The sequence below is a fragment of the Rhinoderma darwinii genome, chromosome 11 (assembly GCF_050947455.1).
Source record: "Rhinoderma darwinii isolate aRhiDar2 chromosome 11, aRhiDar2.hap1, whole genome shotgun sequence".
NCBI classification, from domain to species: Eukaryota; Metazoa; Chordata; class Amphibia; order Anura; family Rhinodermatidae; genus Rhinoderma; species Rhinoderma darwinii.
This window is the reverse complement of record NC_134697.1, coordinates 30437474-30451361: the sequence shown is the minus strand read 5'-3', so window position 1 is coordinate 30451361 and position 13888 is coordinate 30437474.

Sequence of the window (13888 nt, the reverse complement as noted above, 5' to 3'; positions counted from 1 at the left end):
TAGGCGGGGCTGGCGGTTGATGGGCGGGGCGTAGCAAGACTTAGCTGACTCCCCCAGACGGCCGATGTGATGTAGTGGGCGGGACAAGGTTTGGTTTTGATAACGCCCCTGGAGGGGAATGCGTAGCACAGTGGGGCGTGGCTGAGGGGGCAGGCCAGCTGTGCTGTGAAGGAGACAGCCCTGCGGGTCACCTGGGGACAATATACCCATATTGTCCTAAACCACGTGACTGTCGTCATCTCTTCCCTCCAGCATATTTCAGAATAATTAAAGCTGTAGCCTACATTATTGCCGTCACCTTTTCAAAGGACTTTGGCTTTGTGGGGGACATTGGTGACATATCTGAGCAAAATGTCACCACTCACCAGTGTCCAACATGCGATGGTCTGACGAGCCATGCGTCACTAAATGGAATGGATAAATCAAAACGGGTGCAAAGAAAAATTGGAGTAGTTGCCAATGGCAACCAATCAGATTTTGCTTCATTTTTCAGATGCCTTTTGGAAAATAAAAACAGCAACTGAATTAGTTGCCATAGGCAACTACTCCACTTTTCCTTTGCAGTGGTTTTATTATATCTCCCACACGGTCTCCCATTGTTTTTTTTTCTCCTTAATCGATCCAACATTAGACGAAGTGGCACAACGCTTTCCTAGTGGGGGTCACGATGGTCGGACATTGCTGACATTTCGCTAGTATATATGTCACCAGTGTCTTTGAGGAGACATTAACCCCTTAAGGACGTGGCCTGTTTTGGCCACAGCAATTTTTCGAGCTTTTTTTTCAGTGTCAAATTCCAAGAGCCATAAGTTTTTATTTTTCCGTTTTTTTGCTGGACGAGTTGCATTTTTTTTTTTTCAACCTCACCGTTTGGTATTTTTTTATTTATCTTTTAAGTGGGGCAGCAATTCCACCATAGTTTTCTTGGTTTTATTTTTAACCCGTTAGTGACCGACCCATCGTGTTTCTACGTCGGTCACTAACGGGCTTTATTCCGATGCCATAGACTTTTTACGTCGCGGCATCGGAATAAAATAGCGCCGCCGGGGGGAGGTTTAGCTCCCTGCTCTCAGCTGCCGGAGGTTGCTGAGGGCTTGGAGCAGTGACTGGGGACCGCTGTTTTCAACGAATACCGGCGACCGCCGTTACAATAAATGTGCCTCAGCAAATTATGATTTTATCTCCTCTCACCATGTATGTTTGGTGAGAGGAGATAAAAAAAACTGCTTCTTAGGCCCCCTGCTGCCTCCGATCGTGTCCCCCGTCGTCCCCCTGTGCCTAACTGCCAGGAAAAAAAAAAGAAAATGGCGCACGCATGCGCAGTGAGTCTAAGGCAGCTATTCTGCCTGTAAATAGAAACTGATCAGGGACCCTGATAATTGGTCCCTGATCAGATGGTCACTGTGATATACCTATCACAGTGACCATAGTCCCATATTTACACAATACAGCACAAGATTTGTGCTCTTTCCCTCCCTCCTCTCACTGTAGTTGATCTGTGAGAGGAGAGAGAGAAATACTATAGAAATCTTGTGCTGTATTATACTGTGAAATACACCACATTCGTACTCGCCAGTGTTCCGATATTGTCCGTAATCACGCCAGATTACCCGTAATTCTTTTTTTTCTTCGCTGAATTAGTTTTAGTTGCTGTAATTAACTGCGGTTTACCGTATTTTTTTTACGTTAGTGTTGTGTCTATATTATATAAAAAAATAAAAAAAAATCCCCAAAAAATTAAAAATACAAAAAAAAAATAATTTACTTGTTAGTTTAGTGTTAGAAAATAATGAACCGCAGAAGCCGCAGAATGTTCTCTGCAGAGCAGGCATACGCCATGCTATGCTCTAGCGGTTCCGGCAGTGATACAGACACTGCGTCAGAAGCAGAACTTGGCTCAGAAAGCGACACAAGTTCTGCTTCTGCCACTGGACCCCCCAGCCCTATGGTGGTGGACGCAGCGGTCACCGGTGAAGCGTCAGGAGCCGGGCCTAGTACTGCAGTCCCTCCCGCAATGTGGGATCCTGCAGTCTCTTTCTCCCCCCAAATTCCGCCATTTACAGCGACTCCAGGCATCAACTCTGATGTCACAAATTTTACCCCCTATAATTTTTTTAATTTGTTTATAGGCGATCAGGTCCTGGAACTAATCGTCCAGCAGACGAATTTATACGCCAGGCAATTTGTCAACCAAAATCCCAGTTCTTACTATTCCAGAGGATGGATCCCCACAACCGTCTGTGAAATGAAAAATTTTTGGGGAATTACCCTAAATATGGGGATAGTAAAAAAAACCTTCTATCCGCTCTTACTGGGCTACTAACGCTATCCATAGCACCCCTGTATTTTCTGCTGTCATGACCCGAACGCGCTATGAGACGCTAATGCGCTTCATGCACTTCTCGGACAACTCCCAAATCCCCCCAAGAAGTGACCCAGGCCATGATCGCCTCAACAAGTTGAGACCCCTCATCTCCCTCCTATCTGAGTCTTTTCTAAATTTGTACACCCCAGGCCAAAAAATAGCGGTAGACGAGTCCCTTATGGCCTTCAAGGGCCGTCTATCGTTTCGCCAATATATCCCCTCCAAAAGAGCCCGATACGGAGTGAAACTCTATAAGGTGTGCGAGAACACAACGGGCTACACCTGTGCCTTTTTTATATATGAGGTCAGGGACCGCCACCTTAATCCCCCAGGATGCCCAGAGGATATTGGCATTAGTGGGAAAATTGTCTGGGAACTCATGGTGCCATTCCTACAGAAAGGGTACCATGTGTACACCGACAATTACTACACCAGTGTCCCCCTGTATAAGTCCCTCCATGCTGCGAATACAGGGGCCTGTGGGACGGTACGAAAAAATAGAGTCGGCTTCCCTCAACAGCTGGTGTCCAGGCGACTAGTAAGGGGTGCGTCACTCTCATTCACCAGTGACCAGTTGCTCGCAATAAAATGGAGTGACAAAAAGGACGTGTACATGCTCTCCACCGTGCACGAGGACACCACAGTGGCAGTAGGAGAGAGGGGCGCTACCTCTGATAAGAGGAAACCGGTCTGCGTGGTGGACTATAACAAGTTCATGGGGGGAGTCGATCTATCTGACCAGGTCCTACAACCGTACCTGGTCAAGCGCAAAACTAGGGCCTGGTATAAAAAGGTAGCGATCTACCTTATCCAGATGGCCACTTACAACAGCTATGTGCTCTACAAGACCCAGGGAACGCTCAGTTTCCTCCAGTATCAGGAGAAAATTATAGAGCACCTCCTGTTTAACTCCCCCGCACCTGGAGACTCCTTTGAGTTAGAGAATGTCAAAAGGCTCACTGAGAGCCACTTCCTTCACCCCGTCCCTGCCACTGAGAGTAAGGAATACCCCCAAAGGAGATGCCAGGTGTGCAGTAAACACGGAAGGAGGAGGGATACCCGGTTTTACTGCCCCATGTGCCCTTCAAATCCAGGCCTGTGCAACTACCCCTGTTTTGAGACCTACCACACCGTTTCTAATTGTTAATTTTATCTATAATTTAGGGAACACCAAAAAGGGCGGGGGGGGGGGGATTCTTTTTAGGGAGTCAATTTCATTTATTCATATTTTATTTTTCGTTTCTGAGCTTTCCAAGGGAGGGAGGGATTCTCACGGGGAGGTAGTAAAGTATTTATTTCAGACTGTAAAACTAATTTTCCCCTTTTTTGATTTTTTTTTATACATTTCTTGGACAATTAAATCCAGGACTTGATCACTCACAAATGAATACAGTTTATTGTGCAGGAGCCCACATCTGTCTATTCAGAACATGGACCCCACAAGTGTTCTTGAAATAAAAAATAAATGTGGGCATTGCATTTATTAGTAGATAAATCCAACACCTGCGGCCCGTGCCGCCCCTGAATTAGTGGAAGTCGTGCATTTTAGCAATGGTTACAAGAATAAATTGGGGATGTATTTCCTTTTTCTTATGACTATGTCCTGCCACATACGGCTGTTACATTCCTAATTCTGTACCGTGATACGGGCATTATATTTTTTTTTTGGAGGATCTCTAATAATCGAGCTGTTCCTTATCAATACACCATGGGCTTTGTTACGGTTCTTCTGGAAAATACGGACATCATTTTGGGGATTAGTGATCCTTTACTGTTCCTATAGATGGTTTTGGACATTGCCCCCCTATATATTCTGTAGGTGATTGGTTGGTTGTTTTGCGCACATAGCGGTTCCTACCTTGCCGGGCAGGGGCCTGTTATGGTGTACCGCGTCACTTGGCACATTCGTCCCTCATAAGGATTGATGGAGCTAAAGAGACGTTGTACAACCAGTCACTGAAAAAAAAATCCTTGTCATGACAGCCCTGCAGGTGTTCTTCTATCCGGTGAACAGACTCGAGTTTGCAACATAGTTGGATACATTTTCCTCCATTTGTTTGAAGATATTGCCCGTCACTCCAGTACAGTTTATTTTTTCCTCTCTGACTGATTTTATATTAGGACAGAATTCTGTCCACAATGACATCATAATGGCACCATTCTGTGCCGCACAAATTTATTAATGTGGCATATTTCTAACAAAATAACCTTCTACCACGTCTCCTCTATTTCATGTGGAAACGTAATAAAAGCTTGAAGAAAACATTATATACCCATAGTGTCTAAAATGATACCCATTATTTCCTCCTTTAAAAATTTTTTGGTCCGCATGCCCACTACACCACTACATGAATACCTTTAGGGGTTTAGTTTTTAAAATGGGGTCATTTCTGCGTGGTTTTTTTTTGTTCAGGCAGCTCAATGCCTCTAAATGCATGATATGGGGCCTTGAATTTATTCAATTGTGCCCTGAAAGCCAAAGGGTGCTCCCTCTCTTTTTGGCCTAGCCACACATCTAAGGGTATGTTCACACGGCCTATTTACGGACGTAATTCGGGCGTTTTTGCCCCGAATTACGTCTGAAAATAGCGCTGACAAACATCTGTCCATTGAAAGCAATGGGCAGACGTTTGTCTGTTCACACGAGGCGTCTATTTACGCGCCGCTGTCAAATGACGGCGCGTAAATAGACGCCCGCGTAGAAGAAGTGACCTGTCACTTCTTTGGCCGTAATTGGAGCCGCTATTCATTGACTCCAATGAATAGCAGCGCTAATTACGTCCGTAATTGACGCGGCGTTCAAGCGCCTGCACATGCCGGTACGGCTGAAATTACGGGGATGTTTTCAGGCTGAAACATCCCCGTAATTTCAGCCGTTACGGACCCCCGCCGTGTGCACATACCCTAATAAGCAGATTGGGGCAACAATGAGAGTATTTTTGAAAACAGGAGAAACCGGGTGATAGATTTTGGGGTGTGTTTCTTCATTTTCATGTTCGCTTTACACAGAAATCGGTCTTCAAACTGATACTTTTATGAAAAAAGTGATTTTTATTTTTTTTCACCTGCTATGCATTAAATTTAGCAAAAAACTGTGGGGTCAAAATACTCACTACACCCCTAGATAAATACCTTAAGGGGTTTAGTTTTCTAAATGGGGTCGTTTATGGGGAGTTTCTATCGTTCTGGTAGCTCAAAACCTCTCCAAATATACAGTGGGGCCTAAAACATTTTCAAGCAAAATATGAGACCTGAAAGTCTCCGGGTGTTCCCTTCCTTTCGGGCCCTGCCGTGTGTCCAGGCAATTCATTAGGGTCACAATGTGGGCATTTTTGAAAACAGGAGAAACAGGGTGATAGATTTTGGGGTGCATTTCTTCATTCTCATGGTTGCTTTACAAAGAAATCGGTCTTCAAAATGATACTTTTATGAAAAAAGTGAGATTATATTTTTTTACGCCTGCTTTGCATGAATTCTTACAAAAAAACTGTGGGGTCAAAATACTTACAACACCCCTTAATAAATACCTTAAGGGGTGTAGTTTGCAAAATGGGGTCACTTGTGGGGGTTTCCACCATTCTGACACCTATGAGCCTCTGAAAACCTGGCTTGGTGCAGGAAAACCAAATGTACTTCAAAATGTATAAAATTATTACTAAACTTGTAAGTCTTCTAAATTGCTCAAAAAAAATAATTTTTTTTTCAAAAGTGCTACCAAAATAGAGTAAAGAGATGGAAATATATATTTAATAAAAAAAATTGTACAGTATGTATGTACATATGTGACATATTGCCGTTAAAAATAGGGAAAAATTATAATTTTTACAAAATTTCATTTTTTCTATTTTTTTATTAATTTCCGTAAATCGTATCAGTCTACTTTTACCACTAAAATAAAGTACAACATGTGACGAAAAAACAATGTCAGAATTAGGCCTGATTTACACGAGCGTGTGCGTTTTGCGCGCGCAAAAAACGCTGCGTTTTGCGTGCGCAAAAGGCAATTGACAGCTCCGTGTGTCATCCGTGTATGATGCGCGGCTGCGTGATTTTCGCGCAGCCGCCATCATAGAGATGAGGCTAGTCGACGCCCGTCACTGTCCAAGGTGCTGAAAGAGCTAACTGATCGGCAGTAACTCTTTCAGCACCCTCGACAGTGAATGCTGATCACAATATACACCAACCTGTGAATCAAAAAAGACTTTCAAACGTACCATGAACTGCCTGCTTCCTCCAGTCCGGTCTCCCGGCCGTTGCCTTGGTGACGCGTCCCTCTCTGGTCATCCGGCCCCACCTCCCAGGATGACGCGGCAGTCCATGAGACCGCTGCAGCCTGTGATTGGCTGCAGCCTGTGCTTGGCCTGTGATTGGCTGCAGCTGTCACTTGGACTTAATTGTCATCCCGGGAGGTCGGACTGGAGGAAGAAGCCGGGACTTATCGGTAAGTCCGAACTTCTGTTTTTTTTTACACGTATATGTATATTGTGATCGAAAGTCACTGTCCATGGTGCTGAAACAGTTTAAGTCTTTCAGCACCGTGGGCAGTGACTGTCTCCTGACGTCGCGTACCCGAACATTTTTTGCCGGGTTCGGTCAAAACGAGTTCGGCCGAACCCGGTGAAGTTCGGTGCGCTCATCTCTAATTTGACACTCCGTTTGGATGTTTGTAAACAGAAAAGCACGTGGTGCTTTTCTGTTTACATTCATCCTTTTGACAGCTCTTGCGCGAATCACGCAGTTCGCACGGAAGTGCTTCCGTGCGGCATGCGTGGTTTTCACGCACCCATTGACTTCAATGGGTGCGTGATGCGTGAAAAACGCACGATTATAGAACATGTTGTGAGTTTTACGCAACGCACTCACGCTGCGCAAAATTCACGCATCGTCTAAACAGCCCCATAGACTATTATAGGTGCGTACGACACGCGTGAAAAGCACGCGCGTCGCACGCGCGTATAATACGCTCGTGTAAATGAGGCCTTACTTGGATATTCAAAACTTTCGCTGAGTTATTCTCTGATAAAGTCACACATACCAGATTTAACAAATTTGGCTTGGTCATTAAGGCCCAAACAGGCCAGGTCATTAAGGGGTTAAAACAGTCAAAAACGTCTCAAAATACGGAGCTGTTTTCAAGGGAAAAGAGCCCCTGATTTTCAGAAGTTTTTTGAGCAACTCGCGTTTTTCGAGGCATTTTCTACGGCCGTTTTTGGAGCGGTTTTCATTGGAGTCTATGAGAAAACGGCCCCAAAAATGTCCCAAGAAGTGTCCTGCACTTCTTTGATGAGGCTGTAATTTTACGAGCCGTCTTTTGACAGCGACGCGTAAAATGACAGGTCGTCAGCACAGTACATCGTAGAGCCCATTGAAAGTAATGGGCAGATGTTTGCCGACGTATTGGAGCCGTTTTTTCAGACGTAATTCGAGGCGTAAAACGCCTCCATTACGTCTGAAAATAGGTCGTGTGAACCCAGCCTTATTCTGTGGGTCAGTACGATTACGAGGATACCAAATTTATGGTGCTTTTATCATGTTTTATTACTTTTGCACATTAAAAACCACTATTTAAAAAAATAAAAATAGTTTGTGTTGCCATACTTCTTAGCACAATAACTTTATAATTTTTCCATCAACGGAGCAGTGGGGGAGTGGGGCTTGTTTTGTGCAGGATGAGTTGTTTTTTGTTTTTGTTTTTTTTGGCTGAGAAAAACAAAAACAGCAATTCTAGCATTGTTGTCCATTTTATTCTTTAGGGTATGTTCACACGCCCTATTTACGGACTGGAATTACGGCCGAAAAAATGGCTCCAAACATCTGCCCATTGAATTCAATGGGTCTTACGGTTTTCTGTGCAGACAGGCTTTTTTTTTTTTTACGCGCCGCTGTAAAAAAAGACACCCGCCTCAAAGAAGTGCATGTCACTTCTTGGGACATAATTGGAGCAGTTTTTCATTGACTCCATTGAAAAACAGCTCCAATTACGTCCGTAATGGACGCCGCGAAAAACGCCTGCACTTGCAAAAACTTCTGAAATTCAGGAGCTGTTTTCACCTGAAAACAGCTCCGTAATTTCAGACGTATTTTACGTTTGCGTGTGAACATACCCTAATGGCGTTCACCGTGGGGGTTAGGCTTCATTCATATCTGTGCTAGGGCTCCGTTCAGTCGGAGCTTTCCATCAGAACGGAGCCCTGACAACACAAATGGAAACCTATGGTTTCCGTTTCCACCATTGAAAACAATGGTGATGGAAACAAAAACCTATGGTTTCCGTTTGTGTCGGTCAGGGCTCCGTTCCGACGGAAAGCTCAGACGGAACGGAGCCCTAGCGCAGATGTGAACGAAGCCTTAGGTGAAGTTCACACAACCGTCGTCTCCCGTTTCGGTCTCTTCCGTCAGAGGAAGAGATGACCGGAAATCCAAACGGAAAGCATCGCTTCCGTTTGAATTACCATTGACTTCAACGGTTATTCTTTGGTTTCAGTTGTATTCCGTTTGCCTCTGTTTGCTAGGTTTCCGTTTTTTCACAGAAGCAAAAATGCAGTACTGCAGCTCGGCCGCTATTCCGTGACCAGAGCCATCTGCTTCTGGCATGGACATCCGGTGTACGGAGGCAGCTGATCGGTGCGTGGTCGAGGTGTCGGACCCGGACCGCTCATATACTTATGACCTATCCTGTGGTTCTGGCTCAGAGGGAGATTCTGAGTGTCGGACACCCCCTCTATGACATCCATATGCTGTAATAGGACATATGGATAAGTATTGTCTTCAAGAGACAATCCCTTTTGAACGCAGCGATTATTACTAGACACGATCATAAATGACATTCAGAATTGGAGATGTAAATCCACCTTAATACATTGACAATTTTGGGATTGGAAACTGTACTTTCTCTTTTGACAAATATAGGATTTTCCTTGCATTCCTGAATCCGCCATAAATAAGAATAGGTCATTAAAGAGCCATTGTCTATAGAGGAATCAGTTTCCACTTTTAGAGGAAAGCTTCACAAGAATTATAACAAATGTATCTTATCAAACAGAAAAGAAGTAAAGCTTGTATAAGATACCAAGGACTGCTATAAATAGGAAAGAAAAATGCTTAGTAAGGGCTCATTCACACGAACGTGAATCTCATCCGTGTGCTGTGCGTGGAACTCGCTCACAGCACACGGACCCATTGATTTCAATGGGGCTGTTCACACATGCGTGAGTTTTCACGCAGCGAGATTCCGTTGCGTAAAATTCACCGAATGTCCTATATTGGTGCGTTTTTCACAAACCTACGCACCCATTGAAGTCTGTGTGCTGTGCGTGATTTGCGCATAAATTCCATTGAAACAAAAAAAGATGTGCTTTGCTAGTGCATTAAAAAACACACGCCACTCGCAAAGTACAGATGCAATAACGCAACACACAGGGACCAGATTTACACACGTTTTTTACATGCGTAAATCAGTCACGCTCGTGTGAATGTAGCCTAAATATTTGTTGTGTCAGATCAGTTTCGCAAATATTTGAGTAACATACAAATATTACAAAATATATTCAGACAATTAATAGGCATTTTCCCATCTGAGTCATTTATGGCATTTGCACAGCTTGCTCCACTGTTTCCGACACTCGCATCTAGTTTGAATGGAGCGGCAGCTTGTAGGCTTGACAGTCGCTCCATTACAACTCCTATTCACCATGGTTGTGCGGGTTAGGGGGGGGGGGAATGGGGGACTTGAACTCCAGTGATCATGGGAAATTCTGTGAATCGGGGATGTGATTGGTGGGAAAAATATGGCTGCTTTTTTACAGAAACAGCGCCAGACATGTGCATCGGCTAGATCTGGTATTGCATCTCAGCTCCATTCAAGTGAGTGTACAATACCATACACAGCCTGTGGACAACTGTGGCGCTGTATCTAGAAGAAAGCAACCATGTTTTCATAATCTCATGCAACCCCTTTAATGTGGTAAAAAGACAACAAATCAGCATTCCCTAAGAAAAAAATTGTAGAAAATTCTCTTTTACTCATGCGCCGTATGCTAATTAATCATTAAGTGTCCGCTGGGCGTTGCTTAATCTGTGAAGTCTCCTGCGTTATCGGCGGCTACCCCTCCGCTCTTGATTGACGTCTCCTGTCTCATCCTTTCCAGAAGATGTCAATCTATAGAAGGTGCCACCGATAACTCAGGAGACTTTACAGATGCCCTATCAGGACATCATAGAAAGGGCCCACTGCTTGGACTCTTCTCTATTAGTCAGAGCAGAGAGACACTAAAGAATATATTACATGGTCACACATTAAGGCCTGGTTTACACGAGCGTGTGCGTTTTGCGCACGCAAAAAACGCTGCGTTTTGCGTGCTCAAAAGGCACTTAACAGCTCCGTGTCACCACCATATGATGCGTGATTTTCGCGCAGCCGCCATCATTATGACACTCCGCTTGGATGTTTGTAAACAGAAAAGCTTTTCTGTTTTCATTCATCCTTTTCAGTGCTGTTGTGCAAATCACGCTTGTCCCACGGAACTGCTTCCGTGCGACATGCGTGGTTTTCACGCACCCATTGACATCAATGGGTGCGTGATGCGCGAACAACGCACAAATATAGGACATGTCGTGAGTCACGCTGCGCAAAACTCACGGACTGTCTGCACTACCCCATAGACTAACATAGGTCCATACAACACGCGTGAAAATCACTCGCGTTGCACGGACGTGTATCACATCTTCCCCTGATTACCTATTCGCTATGGGCTTCAGCAGCCAGACTTGCGGTGATCATTTTGAAAGGGGGCGGTCTAGATCACAGTTGGGGTATGTGCACACGATGAGAGGCTTTTACGTCTGAAAAGACAGACTTTTTTCAGGAAAAAACAGCTGCCTCGTTTCAGACGTAAAAGCGCCTCCTCGCATTATGCATTGACTTCAATGGGTGCGTGATGCGCGAACAGCACACAAATATAGAACAGGTCGTGAGTTTTTTTGCAACGGACTCATGCACAAAATTCACGGACTGTCTGCATGGCCCCATAGACTATCATTGGTTCGTACGACACGCGTGAAAATCACGCGCGTCACACGGACGAATGACACGCTCGTGTAAACGAGGCCTAATTCTCATGGTCAGATTGGTTCTGCCAGATGTAGATCTGCTACCTTGGTTCGAAATCTTGTTGCACATGCAATATTTGTCCTTAGTTGCTAGCCTTTACTTCACTACCATCTTAGGGCTCATTCAGACGAGCGTGATTCTAATCCATGTGCTGTGTGTTGAAACAACGCACAGCCCCATTGATTACAATGGGGCTATACACACACACACGAGAGTTTTCACGCAGCGAGTGTCCATTGAAGTCAATTGGTGCTTGAAAACTACGGACAGCACACGGACACATATCTGTGTGCGGTCCGTGTTTCATGCATCAATTCCGTAAAAAATAAATAAATAAATAGAAGTGCATGCAAGTGTGTGAAAAACACAGCACTTGCAAAGCACACTGAGGCAAAACGCAACGCACAGATTTACGCACATTTTTTTTGTCACGCTCGTGTGAATGTAGCCTTAGAGAAATACATGTGGGGCAGCCTCTGTTCACACTACATCAGAACCGTACGCCTGACATACACCGGAAAAGCCCCTGGCGCATATGTCAAATCTATCCATAGTACCCCTTTAACCCGGCTTGTCTTTTTGATAGTCGCCGGGCCAGTATGCGTCGGCAAACTTTGTTTTTTTTCTGGTATGAAAAAGTGTAGTAAACTATGCTAATCCATACAAAGTTATACAGAAAAAAAATATATATATAAAAAGGAGTTTTCCCCATCAGGGACACTTATGACATATCCACAGGATATGTCAGACAGATGCACCTATCTCTAGAACGGGGCCCCCTAAACCCCGTTCTGCCGCAATGTGTTGCGGCTGAAGCAGGAGATTTCTGACCATGAACAAGAAATCAACGTAGCTCGCTGAGCTACACTGTTTTCGTAACACCCGACCAAATAGTCAGGAAGTGGCCAGGAGACAGCGGGAGCAGAAAAAGGTAGAGCGGGGTTTACGGGGCCCCATTCTAGAGATAGATGTGGGTCCCAGAGGTGAGACCCACATCTTTCTGACATTTAGGACATATCCTGTGGATATGTCATAAATGTCCCTGATGGGGAAACCCCTTTAAACCACATTATATACTTTTTTTTTTTTTACAATGGGGTCCTATGGGCAACATATCCCACTGTATGTCTATACATCACAGCCTCCCATCGGAGGTATGTATCGGGACAACCTCCCAACGTATACCTCAGACGTACCACTCTGGCGTAATGTGAACAGAACCTTAGATAGATCCTACCACATAAATAATTCCCTATGGAGAAAATTTTTCATATTGTGGGAATCAAGGGATATCAGAACTGGTCAGACTAGGGGCCACATTGTTTTGTGTATAGTCAGCTTTTGGGTAGGTTCACACGACAAACAAAAAATGGCTGTAAAATATGGAGCTTTTTTCAAGGGAAAAACAGCCCCTCAATTTTCAGCCGTTTTTTATGTATCAAGCGTTTTTTTATGTGTTTTTTATGGACGTTTTTGGAGCTGCTTTTCTATTGAGAAAAACAGCTCCAAGAACGGCTCAAGAAGTGACATGCACTTCTTTTTTTACAGGGCGTTTTTTTATGCACCGTTTTTATAAATCCCCGTAAAAAAACGCTTGGGAACGAAACGCAGTTTTTCCCATTGAAATCAATGGGCAGATGTTTGGAGGCGTTCAGCCCCCGTATTTTCAGCAGTTTTTTGGGGCGTTTACGGCCCGAAAATAGGCCGTGTGAACATACCCTTAGGCCTAATGCACACAACAGTATTTTTCATCAGTAATTACAGACCCACTCATTTCTATTGGCCATGGACACCTTTTAGTAGTTTTACTGATGGGTGTCCGGGCTGAAAAAACGATAGAACCTGTCCTATTCTTGTCAGTAATTACGGCAAGGACTCTTCCATAGAAGTCTATGGGAGCTTCCGTAAATACGGACTGCTACTGATGTGCATCCGTAAAACGTCCGTATTTACGGAAGCATTGCTAGGCAACATGTTGATGACATCATTTGCAACCTCCCTCTTTTTGTAAGAATCCTTATATACGGATGGAATATGGATGCAATACAGACCTTATTTACGGACACCCTTATATATATATATATATATATATATATATATATATATATATATATATATACACACACACATATACACGGATGATATACAGATTCCCACTGATCCATCTTTACGGTCAGTATTTCAGGATAGATGAAAATACGGTCGTGTGCATGGGGCCTTAGGCTTTTTAATCCTGATTTCTGGATTGTAAGCTTTTTTGGGCAGGGTTGTCTCTCCTTTTGTTTTATGTAGCAGATGTTTTCTACAATGTATATAATTTTGCATGTTACCTTGCACACACTATAATCATGGAGTGCAGCAACAAATACTCAAACTTTAACCTCATACACAGTGTACTGTGATGGGACTGGAAG